Source organism: Myripristis murdjan, chromosome 4 (genome assembly GCF_902150065.1).
Source record: "Myripristis murdjan chromosome 4, fMyrMur1.1, whole genome shotgun sequence".
NCBI lineage: Eukaryota > Metazoa > Chordata > Actinopteri > Holocentriformes > Holocentridae > Myripristis > Myripristis murdjan.
In genome coordinates this window covers 7,637,714-7,649,694 of record NC_043983.1, presented here as the reverse complement: position 1 = coordinate 7,649,694, position 11,981 = coordinate 7,637,714, and the positions used below count along the sequence as shown (strand labels likewise).

At 41.7% G+C, this 11,981-nt stretch overlaps 1 long non-coding RNA gene across 1 annotated transcript; it reads right to left on the bottom strand.

The window, feature by feature from the left end:
- Window positions 1-2,396: 2,396 nt before the first annotated feature.
- Window positions 2,397-3,099, bottom strand: LOC115358254 (uncharacterized). The gene is made up of 2 exons (XR_003928170.1): window positions 2,782-3,099; window positions 2,397-2,595 (listed from the first exon to the last, which is right to left on the bottom strand). It is a non-coding gene; the product is annotated as an uncharacterized LOC115358254 (long non-coding RNA).
- Window positions 3,100-11,981: the final 8,882 nt, after the last annotated feature.

The window sequence follows — 11,981 nt, the reverse complement described above, 5'->3', positions numbered from 1 at the left end:
ACACTGCTGAAAATGGCTTCTTGCATCAAGTGAGAGAAGAATGCTTATGGAAACAGTTGTGCAACAGCTGAACCTAGATATGGATGAAGGGTTATTGCATGAGTGATGGGGAACACTGGCTGTGCCTGCCAGGGAGAGAGACAGAGACAGAGAGAGTGTTAAAGTAATGAGGGATAGTGTTTTGATCTAAGGTGGCAGGGCTTCTCGTTAATTGCTGAGGACTGAACCAAATCAATCTGCACAACTCCAGCACATTTGCACGAGCACACACACTGGCCTCTGAAGATAAGTAATCCCATAGAACATTTCAAATCAATTTACAGAGACGCAATCTTGAAATCCCATTGTGTTCTGTTAATGCAACAACAGTCGCAGCAGCCCATCTTCTCCTCAGCAAAATGGCAATCCATTAATCTAACCTCATTCTCATGTGTCATCTGGGATTTTAAATGGAGTGACGCCGGTATAATCTATCTGCAGCAGCAGTTACCAACATCCCACAGCAATCTTGTCTTGACCTCTGACCTTTATAGCATCATGTCAACAATAATAAACAACAATAACTGGATTTGCAGCAAGAAACACAATAAGTAGTGCCTGACAGAAATCGAAAACACTGTTGCAGAAGAATAAAGCAGGCAAACTAGAATAAAAAAATGAGATAAAAGTCTGTGCAAAACCACATTTTGAGAGGTGATTTGGCAAAGGACAGTGATGAGGCAACTTGCAGTTATAGCTCTTAGAATAGCAACAACTTAAGACTGGTTTTATCCTGTTTCATTTATGTGCACAATAACCTATGGAAATGGGTATGGGAAATGCATACTGCAATACTGTGCTATACTTAAAGAGGATCTCCCTAGTACCTAATGCTGTTTTCATGTGAACACCCTGTAACTGTGATTTTCATGTTTTAGCATTTTATTCTCTGCTATTGGAGAATGAGCTGCTGGAAATCTTTAAAAATCCAATGGATTCACTCCAACATACCTGGCTGTCAACTGCTGTGACTTTTTTTTTTTTTTAGCAGGTTTATCTCAGTTTTCACTCGACAATGACAATCATCAAGTTTCAGTGGTATAACAGTACAATTAAGTACAAAGAGCAGAAACAATGTACTGAGTGTTATTTATCCTAAATGTTACAGAGTGATATGCCAACCTCTGCTAATGCTTGCTGAATTTATGGTGTGATGTTTTTCATGGACCATGACGGCAACAGCTCTTAATACATGAGCTGACACTTAAGGGCCGGGTAAAAACAGGAAAATCTTCTGGGCCCAGCGGAGGCTGTACATTTTTTCCGCCTCCTGGGAGCTGGGAAAACACAAAGGCACTGCCTGCATATCCCCTTCTCTGGTGCTCAAAACTTCAACCATAGGCAAACATTTGAATTTCTTTACTTTGACATTCAGAGCATTGGCTGGAAAGCACATGAAAAACCATGTTCCCCTGGTACTCCGACTGGGTAACACGCCCCTGGTACACCCAGAACCAGAATACTAGTACTGCAGGCCAGAACCTGACCCATCAGACAGCCAGCCACCCTCCAGCCGTCCTGGACCCCCAGGTGCTGATATGAGTGAAGCAATTTTGGGGGGGGGCATTCACTGGACCTTTTCAGGGGCCCAGCTATTTCTGTGGCCGGGCTGGTGACACGTTATGTAAGAAAATAGAAGTGCACAAATTGCTTTCACATTATGTTTCTAGCGATATCTTGATACTGTACATAGGTAGCTGTCAGCACAGTGTGTCCTGCAATCATCTCCTACTAGTACTGCACCAACTGAAGCCTATTTTTTCACATTTTCTAGACAGAACAGAAAACACTGTAGCACAAAATCTTTCATAGAGCACTCAATATGTTTATCTTCTGTAAGAGGATCACACACTCCCTTTGAAGGTGAAGTAATAACATAGAAGTAATGAAACAAATGTGAGTCTCCTTCAAGGGCTCCAACTTTAAGTTTGTGTTGTGATAAAATTCTGGGCAATATGTTAGGGATAAGCCACGACGAGGCAGACTGAGGTGGATTGTTTGGCTTATTACACGGCTTGTGGAGCTTTTTCCAAACCAATTGTAACCAACTGCAAAGAATTTACCCATTTGTAACTTCTTTGCGTCAAAGCGAAGAAGTTACCAATGTTTTCGCAAGGGTTTGCAGTTCTGTCATGTTCATGTTTCAAGGACGAAAGGCTGCCAACCTGGCAAACAAACACATAGAGATGGATTTTTTTTTTTTTTTTTTTTTTAATAATGTGACTTTTCTTTCTGTTTTAAGCTTCTGCTCTGGCATTTTTTGGTCACTGAAAACTCAACTTTTGGCGAAAACTCTGTAGTGTGAATTTTTTTGAGAGCACCATTTTCCTTTTGTCATGTGGACAGTGAAAACAGAATCAGAATCAGAAAGACTTTATTGATCTCCGAGGGGAAAATAGGTAAACGAAATGAAAAATAAAACAAGTTTAAATCACAGATGTCGCCGGCAAAACTTTGCTCCTTTGTGCAAGCTCACAGATGGACAGTGACCTCTCACAGGTGTTCCCAAGACTCGGCGTATAATTTGGAGTCGGCTTTTGATTGAAGTTACAGTAGCTGAAATGATAATAAGGCCATAGTCTGAAACAGTATTGTGCTTTTTACAAATACAGAAACAAATACTAAGCAACAGGTTGCCAGCAGTCTCAGTGCATTTCCAAAAAAAAAAAAAAATGTTCTGTGAAATGACCCTAAATGATCATAATATTGTGGATGGAGTCGTGGAGTTTCCAAGACACTCACCTGTCGATCTCCTGGACTGGAGGACAGTATCTTGGACCACCTCGTGTCTTGCTGTCTGATGAAGATTAATGGTTGCAGCATCTGTTTGAGTCGGCAACCGAACCGACCTCTTTCTCTAGATCTAGCCAATATTAGCCTTCATTTGGAGCAAACAGGCATGTTGATGATGTTGCAGCTTTGCATCGCTTGATAGACCCTTTCCGCAGCAGCCATGTTGACATGAACTAGCAGGTAAAGACAGGTGTTCCTGGTGACATTGATGAAGGTTCAGCTCCATGTCAGTGCAGCCGGGCTTCTCCAGTGAGCCAGCAGGAGCAGCAGCAGATTAGAGCGGAATCAACTGAACCTTAATTAATGTCATTGGTAACACCTGTCTTTACCTGCTGCTCATGTCACAATGCCTTCATTTACCAATCAGTCAAGTATTCAACATAGCCGTGTGAATATTATGATTTGTCTATCTTTAAATTGACTGATGTTATCATGAAACAATACTATTAAGTCATGGTTCTGTTGTCAATATTAATAATAAAAGGAAAATACTCATGAGAATCTCACACAGAATGAGATCCAGAACAAATTCTGAATATTATTTGAAATGTTCGATATATTTGCAGCATCAGTTCAGGTGTGCACGCCCTATGGAGAAGATGGTGCTGCATTCATGTCTTGTTGAACTGCGAGTGGGATACTTTTTGAAAGTGGCCTGGTGCAGACAGAAAGTGGAAAGACACATATTTCATCCAGCTTCATGCAGACACAGGCCGAGCGTTTGTGTATGTTCCATCGATATGGGTGAGGATTGCCCTCACACTGACCCAGTTTCCAGTTAGGTCACCGGTGACGTGCTTCCAGTCCACGTGAGGGAAAGCTGGAGGTACTGTATGTCTGCGCTTGACCAGTTAGATCAAAATAAATCATCAACCTACATGAACATCGTCACTCGGTATCTCTAAAATACTGCATAAAAATAAATAAATAAATAAATAAATAAAATTTTCATCATTTTGTTAACCCAGGACTTTTGTACTCATTCTTTAAAACTGTTCAATTTTTAGTTTTGTGCAACAGATATCAGTCATTTTATCAGGATGTCACTTATTTCAAATCATGTGTGTTCCATTTGGAAGTAAATGTCTGAGTGATGCTCATGCTGCCTCCCCACACGCTCTGACTTGAAAGGGGAGAATCTGGAGGTGAGAGCACAAAGTGTTCTCTCCGCTCTCACTGCAGAGATCAATGCCAGCAGAACACTACAGGGAGATATGGAGAGATATGCTGTACCATCTCTTTCTCTTTTTCTCTTTCACTCTGCCGTGCTTACCCTCCCCTCCTCTCGCTGTCTCTCCATTATCTCCCCCATTAAACGACTGAAATTGAATCTTAGGCAAAGCCCCCGCAGTAATCCCAGATTCCAGGGCTCCACACTTTAACTGAGATCACTCTCATCTCTCTCTCTCTCTCTCTCTCCTGCCAGCAAACCTCTTTCTTTCCTCCTCCTCCTCCTCTGCTCCTCCTCTCCCTTTCTTCTGACAGGATGCAGGTCTCAAAGGCAATTACTGTACTTTTTTGTCATAGCACTCGCTTTGCCTTGCATGGCACAGAAAACCTGGAGGAGAAGACAAAAAGGCTGTGTGCGCTGAACTGTGCATCTCTGGGTATTGCTCAGTTGATGTGGCTCTTATATTTTACTGCCCTGCCATGTAACGCTGAGTTGTAATTATTCTGCGGCAAAGGCTGCGGCTGCACTGGGCAGCTCTCAGCTGGAAGTGTGAGGAACTGTGAGCGCTGAGCATTGCTCTCCTGAAAAGAGCAAGTGTGCTCCAGCCATTATCCCTGGATAAATTAGGGTTTAAAAAGTAGGTCTTTCCTTCTCTGGATGCATCATGTGTATAGCTTTGTAAGGCTGACAGGCATAGAGGGTTGTCAATTTGCTGCCTGCTCGACATAAAACAGATTTAAACTGTCTATAATTATGTCTGACATAATTAAACTGTATATAAGACAGTCTGCTGGCCCACGTAGGCTTTATAGGAAACATCAGGTGTAATTATTCAGTCCATATCTGCAGCATGGAGCACCCAACCCTGCCTCTCCCCCTCGGCTTTACATCGCAATTTGCGTCTTGATTTTAGCCATGGTGGATTATTTCTAAATAAATGAGTCAAACTCCTCAATGTCAGATGTGAATTCACATAAAAATATACCTGGGACTGTGCAAACTGCATATTTAACAGCAGTGTAACTAAGATACATGTACTCAAGGATGTAAGTACAGTAAGTTTTGACACTAGGCGTATATAGATTTTGTGAAACGTCATCATTTCGCTGCACTACATTTCACAGGGAAATATTGTACTTAGTTTTTGCTGCACTACAGTGATCTGACGCCTCTTATCTGACGCCCACTTTGCAGGATAAACTTTCCATGCAAAACAAAATCTGATGGGGTGATGGAGTGTAAACAACAGTATAGTGTAGCCAACAGTATATGGAGCAGTCAGAGCTACAACATTAAAATACTTCTTACAGGTTAGTGCATCAATAATTTAAGTAAGAGTCCATGCACTTGTTGCTGTTTTAGCCGGCGATTGCTGGTTCAAGTTGCTTATGGAACCGCCGATTGGCCTGTTTGAAGGTTCAGAGTCTCCTTAGTTTCTGTTTGTCAGTCCAATGTGGTGAACCATTCAACAAGCCCGTCCATTGATAGTAAAGCTGGAAATTATTCATGCGAAGAGGATCTCTTTCACTTCAGCCAGTTGGTGCGCACAGTTAGGCCTGACAGCCTGTGTTCTTGATTTAACCAGAAAAAAATCAACAATGATTTATTGGGTGCAAGCAAGACTAATATTTCAAAACTGTCTCTCTCTGTAAGAGTTTGTTTATATTGTCTTCTTGGAAATTATTAGGTTTAAATGCAGGTTTGGGGTTGTTTTGCAGCTCCAGCATTTGCTGTTGATTTTGCTGGAGGTATAGGCTCTATCATCCCTACACTCACCACAAAAAACACAAGTTTTAGTTATACTGAATTCTTAGAAATTATAAGCTGTAGCAAAGACATAATTTATGAATAGAACGTAGTGCTCAGTCCAGCTTGGGTCTGAATATCTAGTCATATGTCTAATCAGTAGATGATGTGTGTAGTGTGTCTGTTGGATAACTCGTGCTATCTCTTTGCCCTGTACAGGACGTACCGTTTGAATCAGTACGGACTGTGAAACTTAATATGTTGTTATGATGTTGATATGTTTCTGCAGCCTCGTCAAGCCTAACTCGGACAGAGGAATGTTCTATTGCCTCATTGATGAGTTATGCGGTGTTTGCACAAGTGTATTTTTAGCCCCACGCTCAGAAAGCAGGAACGCTGAATATTGTCTCACCACTATGGGAACGAAAGCACCTCAGGAGACAAAAGAGGGTGGTGAAGTGGTGCAAAATTCAACAGCACACCAACAAAACTAGGAGCAGCGGCCAAGTTATGATATATGCTCCTTCTGTACTTTCCATACGCCTTCGTCCTCCACAGAGATGGAGGGAAAGACAAGGTGAACTCACAAAAGGACTCTAATGTTTTTTTGCAGCCATTAAAGCATCACAGCCCACCCACGGTGCAGGTGCTGCTCATGCATATTTAAATTAAATTGTCCATATGAATTTCGTTGTCGTTCCATACAATGAGGCGAATTACAGGGCAACTTCAGTTCATGAAGACAATTAAGTCAATTAAGGTGACACTGTTCAGAGCTTCCGAAAACTAACTGTCATGGAGGTTTAAAAAGGGATGTGATGGACACATTTTCCAGTCACTATGGCAACTGGGATTGCGACCGTGTGAAGACAAGACATCACCAACTTCCCAGACACAATTTTGCATGAGAATAACGTTTCAGATATCTCAGCCTGGAACTACAGGCCATTAGAGGGTGTTACATAAGTTAAACAGTTGTCAGTGTGTTATTAATGTGTTCAGGATGACACTGAGCTCGCCAGCCACCCAGATCCTATAAAGCTGTTAAATGGCTGTCAACACATAAAGGACCATTCTGGTGATTTTGCATGTTTTCCATTTTTCCTGCCTTTTATCCCAGCCATTGGCCTCCATTCATCCCGCTATGATATGAAAATGAACTTGCAGAGACTTCAAACTTTTTTTCCACACCAGTATACCATCACTGTAGTAAAGTCCTCCACATTAGTTTCCCCTAAAAGCAGCAGCACTGTTGTGTTTTAATGACTTGAATTGGGTGTAGTGAAACAGTCCCTCCACCAGAAAATAGTCCCAAACGTTTGCTTTACGCAGACAGGTATCAGTTTTGTGATTCATGAATAGTGATGGCTTTACTAGGCACAGGAGCAGAACATTATAAACAAACAAACAAACAAAAAAAAAAGAAATAGTTTGAAAATGGAGGGATTTGATATTGATACACTATATTACCAAAAGTATTCGCTCACCTGCCTTTACTCATACTATGAACTGAAGTGCCATCCCATTCCTAACCCATAGAGTTCAATATGATGTCGGTCCACCTTTTGCAGCTATTACAGCTTCAACTCTTCTGGGAAGACTGTCCACAAGGTTGAGGAGAGTGTTTATAGGAATTTTTGACCATTCTTCCAAAAGCGCATTGGTGAGGTCACACACTGATGTTGGTCGAGAAGGCCTGGCTCTCAGTCTCCGCTCTAATTCATCCCAAAGGTGTTCTATCGGGTTCAGGTCAGGACTCTGTGCAGGCCAGTCAAGTTCATCCACACCAGACTCTGTCATCCATGTCTTTATGGACCTTGCTTTGTGCACTGGTGCACAGTCATGTTGGAAGAGGAAGGGGCCCGCTCCAAGCTGTTCCCACAAGGTTGGGAGCATGGAATTGTCCAAAATGTTTTGGTATCCTGAAGCATTCAAAGTTCCTTTCACTGGAACTAAGGGGCCAAGCCCAGCTCCTGAAAAACAACCCCACACCATAATTCCTCCTCCACCAAATTTCACAGTCGGCACAATGCAGTCTGAAATGTACCGTTCTCCTGGCAACCTCCAAACCCAGACTCGTCCATCAGATTGCCAGATGGAAAAGCATGATTCATCACTCCAGAGAACGCGTCTCCACTGCTCTAGAGGCCAGTGGCGGCGTGCTTTACACCATTGCATCCGACGCTTTGCATTGCACTTGGTGATGTGTGGCTTGGCTGCAGCTGCTCGGCCATGGAAACTCATTCCATGAAGCTCTCTGCGTACTGTACTTGGCCTAATCTGAAGGTCACATGAAGTTTGTAGCTCTGTAGCAATTGACTGTGCAGAAAGTCGGCGACCTCTTTGCACTATGCGCTTCAGCATCCGCTGACCCCTCTCCGTCACTTTACGTGGCCTACCACTTCGTGGCTGAGTTGCTGTTGTTCCCAAACGCTTCCATTTTGTTATAATAGAGCTGACAGTTGACTGTGGAATATTTAGGAGCGAGGAAATTTCACGACTGGATTTGTTGCACAGGTGGCATCCTATGACAGTTCCACGCTGGAATTCACTGAGCTCCTGAGAGCGGCCCATTCTTTCACAAATGTCTTGTTTCACAGTCTGCATGCCTGAGTGCTTGATTTTATACACCTGTGGCCAGGCCAAGTGATTAGGACACCTGATTCTGATCATTTGAATGGGTGAGCGAATACTTTTGGTAATATAGTGTATGTTGTAAAATCTTTAGCCCCCAGCATGATTTGCAAAATGGTTTGTTGACATGTAAAATGTGGGTAAACTGTAGTAAACAGGCCAAACATTCAAAATCCCTGATATTTTCCCTTAAATTTCTCCTTATGTAGTTTCAGAGTTAGAAATATTTTTTTTGTCTGACAACGTCACACACATATTTTGTATCTGCTGGTTGCAAGCGCTTCATCCAACACAAGCATTACATCAAATAGTGGCAAGGCCGAGCAAAAGTGTTGAACCCAAATGCACGACTCGAGACGAGAGTTCCAATAAACAAACAGTCTTTAAACGGTGAAAAGTAACAACACAAAATCACTCATATAGAGGAAAATACTAATAAACAAAAAAAAAAAACACTTTTTCGAGGAAAACTGCTCTGAAAACTAAGGAGAGACTAGACAAAGTAACAAAGTAAAAGAGACTAGGCAAAGGCAAAATAACAAGGCAATGATCAAAGAAGCAACCTGACTTGACTTGGCGTGGTTCGCTGGCAAGACGACACAAGACGAACTGGCACAGGACAAAGGGAAGCACGAACTATAAATACACACACAAGGCAATGGGAGACAGGTGGAAACAATCAGGGCGGGGCAGACGTCACGAGACAACACACAACAAAACTCAGCATAATTTCTTAGACATGACAAATACAAAATATGTGCATGTTCTGTGCATCATTCTATACACATTTCCCTGTAATTCGACAGGACATCGTTGCCGTCTTTGGAGACTTTGAGATGCAAAATCAAGTTGTGTGGGTTTGAACAAAACTACTCACCTGTAGGAGCAGTGGAGCTGAGGAAGTTAAACTAAAACAAGCACTAAAATTGTGTAAATTACAACAACATACAAACTGAAAAGCAATATACTGTAGGTGTTTTAAAAGAATTTAAAAAAAAATGATTTCTCCTATATGCCATCTACAGTATTTTGCCGAGGTAACAGCTACTGTATGTCTTCAGCCACAGAGGATCACGGCTAGTCAAAGCGTGGCCAGATAATGTAGAAACTGGCGGCTCACTGGAGCAAAAGGTGTCGGGTTCCAACAGAGGACCTAAGGGAGAGATTAGCCACCCAGAGAGAAACAGAGAGAGAGAAGGGAAGGAGAGACCGAATGGCAGAGAGGCAAACAGCAAGAAAGAAGAAGCTAAGACGGGAAGAAAAGGAGGCAAAGAGAGAGAGGGAGAACAGAGAATGAGAAAGCGGGAGATGGGAAGCAGTCATGGTTCATTTGTGAATGTGGTGGACTCCAACCCGTAACCAGAGACAGTGTTATCTCTGCACGTTCAGTCCTGTACATCTTACATAACAGCTAAACCTGCGACAAGCTCTCCCGCTGAGGCTCAACAAGATTTAATGAACAGGTCAAATTGCCCGTCCGCTCTTTCCTCTCCACCGCCACAAACTCTGAGCGCTCCAACAGCTTCATGTGCCTCTGCTCTGTTCCCTGTGAATAAAAATGCCAAATCCAAATGTACATGGCCTCCTCAGATGAAAGCACAGAAACTGGTTGGCACGTTTGATGCCCATTTTCACAATAAGAGGCATCATATCGATTCGCCGTGGCATGTTGGTGGTCTGTCACCATGGTAAAAGCTACGGGGGATCATAATGTCATCATGCTGCTGTCTGTCTGGCTGCCAGTCTGTCTGTCTGTATGTGGACACACTCTTATGAACACGGTTATGAAAGAACAATACACGATGGAAACTTGCGCCACAGCTTCCCCCTCTGTGATTACATTTTGGAGCACCTCGCTGCACAAATTTGCATATTAATAAGGAGAATGCATTTTTCTTAAACCCTAAGTGCCCTGCAACACAAGGGTCATGAAGTCCACCTACGTCTTGATACAGAACTATTGGCATGACCATTTTAAATAGTATAATGCAACCCTGCCTCACGAGGGTTTGTGCAATAGTCACAAATATTAATCACAAATTTTGGTTGGACTTTTAAAGTGGTGCTGACTGTCCCGGGAAAAAAAAAATGGACAATTTGTGTCCATGAACATGAATCTATACATTACATTTTCATGACTATATCACAAACTGGAGTGAGGCTGTATAATAACACTGACGAATATACATCTACAGTAGCGTAACATCACAGACTGATCAGATCATCATGTAGTGCTAATTCAGTGATGTTGCATACATGAATTCAGTTGAATCAAATTTTAAAACAAGTGAGCACATTGACATCAATCACAGCCAAGCATATGAGAAAATATGGGGAATTTTTCTTACTGTAAAGTACAGTTTAATTGCATTCCTTGTTCACAATACCAGTCAGTTTACCATTAAATGATGTTCCTACTGTACTTCTGGCCATCACACACAGATGTGAACATTTTTCAGTCCTATGGACTGAGTTATAGAAACGCAAGAAAACCAATTTACTGGCAGTCCGAAAGGTAACTCTAATAAACATCACAGAAATGGACTTTTTTTTTTTTTTTTTACCTTCTGAACAGCAAACATAGACTCAAAGCCTTAACAAACACAAGTACATACAGAGTTACAAGTGCATACATAGTTTTGACGACTACACTGACAATATGAATTCATATTTAAAGGAATAGTCTGTGATTTCTCCAGGATAGTGGCTGCCCTTCCACTTCATTTTGGTCAGTTGCTCACTTCTTACAGACTTTTAACACACCTACCAATTATAATTATGCCTTTTTCAGAAGTAGCAAGTATGATAGCTTCCAATGGGTGAAAATTAGGTTTCAGACCAAAAAAATAGTTTATGTAAATATGCAAAAAAAAAAAAAAGAAAAAAGAAAAAGAAAAAGAAAAAGAAAAAGAAAAAAAGAAGAAGGTATGGTCTCAAAAGACTCATAATGGCATTAAATTATGCTAAAAAAAAAAAAAAAAGGTAAGTATTAACAAAAGATTTTTGCTTTACACAAAATTTCACATATCTTCTGTTCACTTATAATGGAGGCTCCAATGGGTCCCTCTGAGGGGTTCTGGGGGACACAGGGGACATTGAACACACCAGTCGCTACTCTGTGTCTCTACGACCTCACGTTCCAAAGATAGAAACAGATTTTCTACTGTATTTTGGTGGGAACAGACTGGTATTCTCTAAGAACTGGGGGCATGACCCCCTCAAAGCATGCGTGCTTACCCCCTAGCTTGTACGCCTGTGCTCTTTAGACTTCCACGAGGCTCAGCATAAATGGAAACCACAATAATGCAGGTGGCCTCAAAATCTTATTCCTGTAAAAGTGAATAAAACCAGTGAAACTCAGTGGCCTCTCAATCATCCTCAGCCTTCTCCCTCTAAAAAAAAAAACTCCACTACAAGACTACAAGACTATTAAGTTAGACAGGTTAAATTACCAAGCTTTCTGATGGATGCTTTAATTAGACAGTTTTATACAAAAAAACAAAATGATTACCTTCAGTTTCAAGTATTCTATTCATTTGGACATTTCATGCAGGAAAACTTTAAAAAATCACAAACCCCTGTTGAAGGACTGGATAAA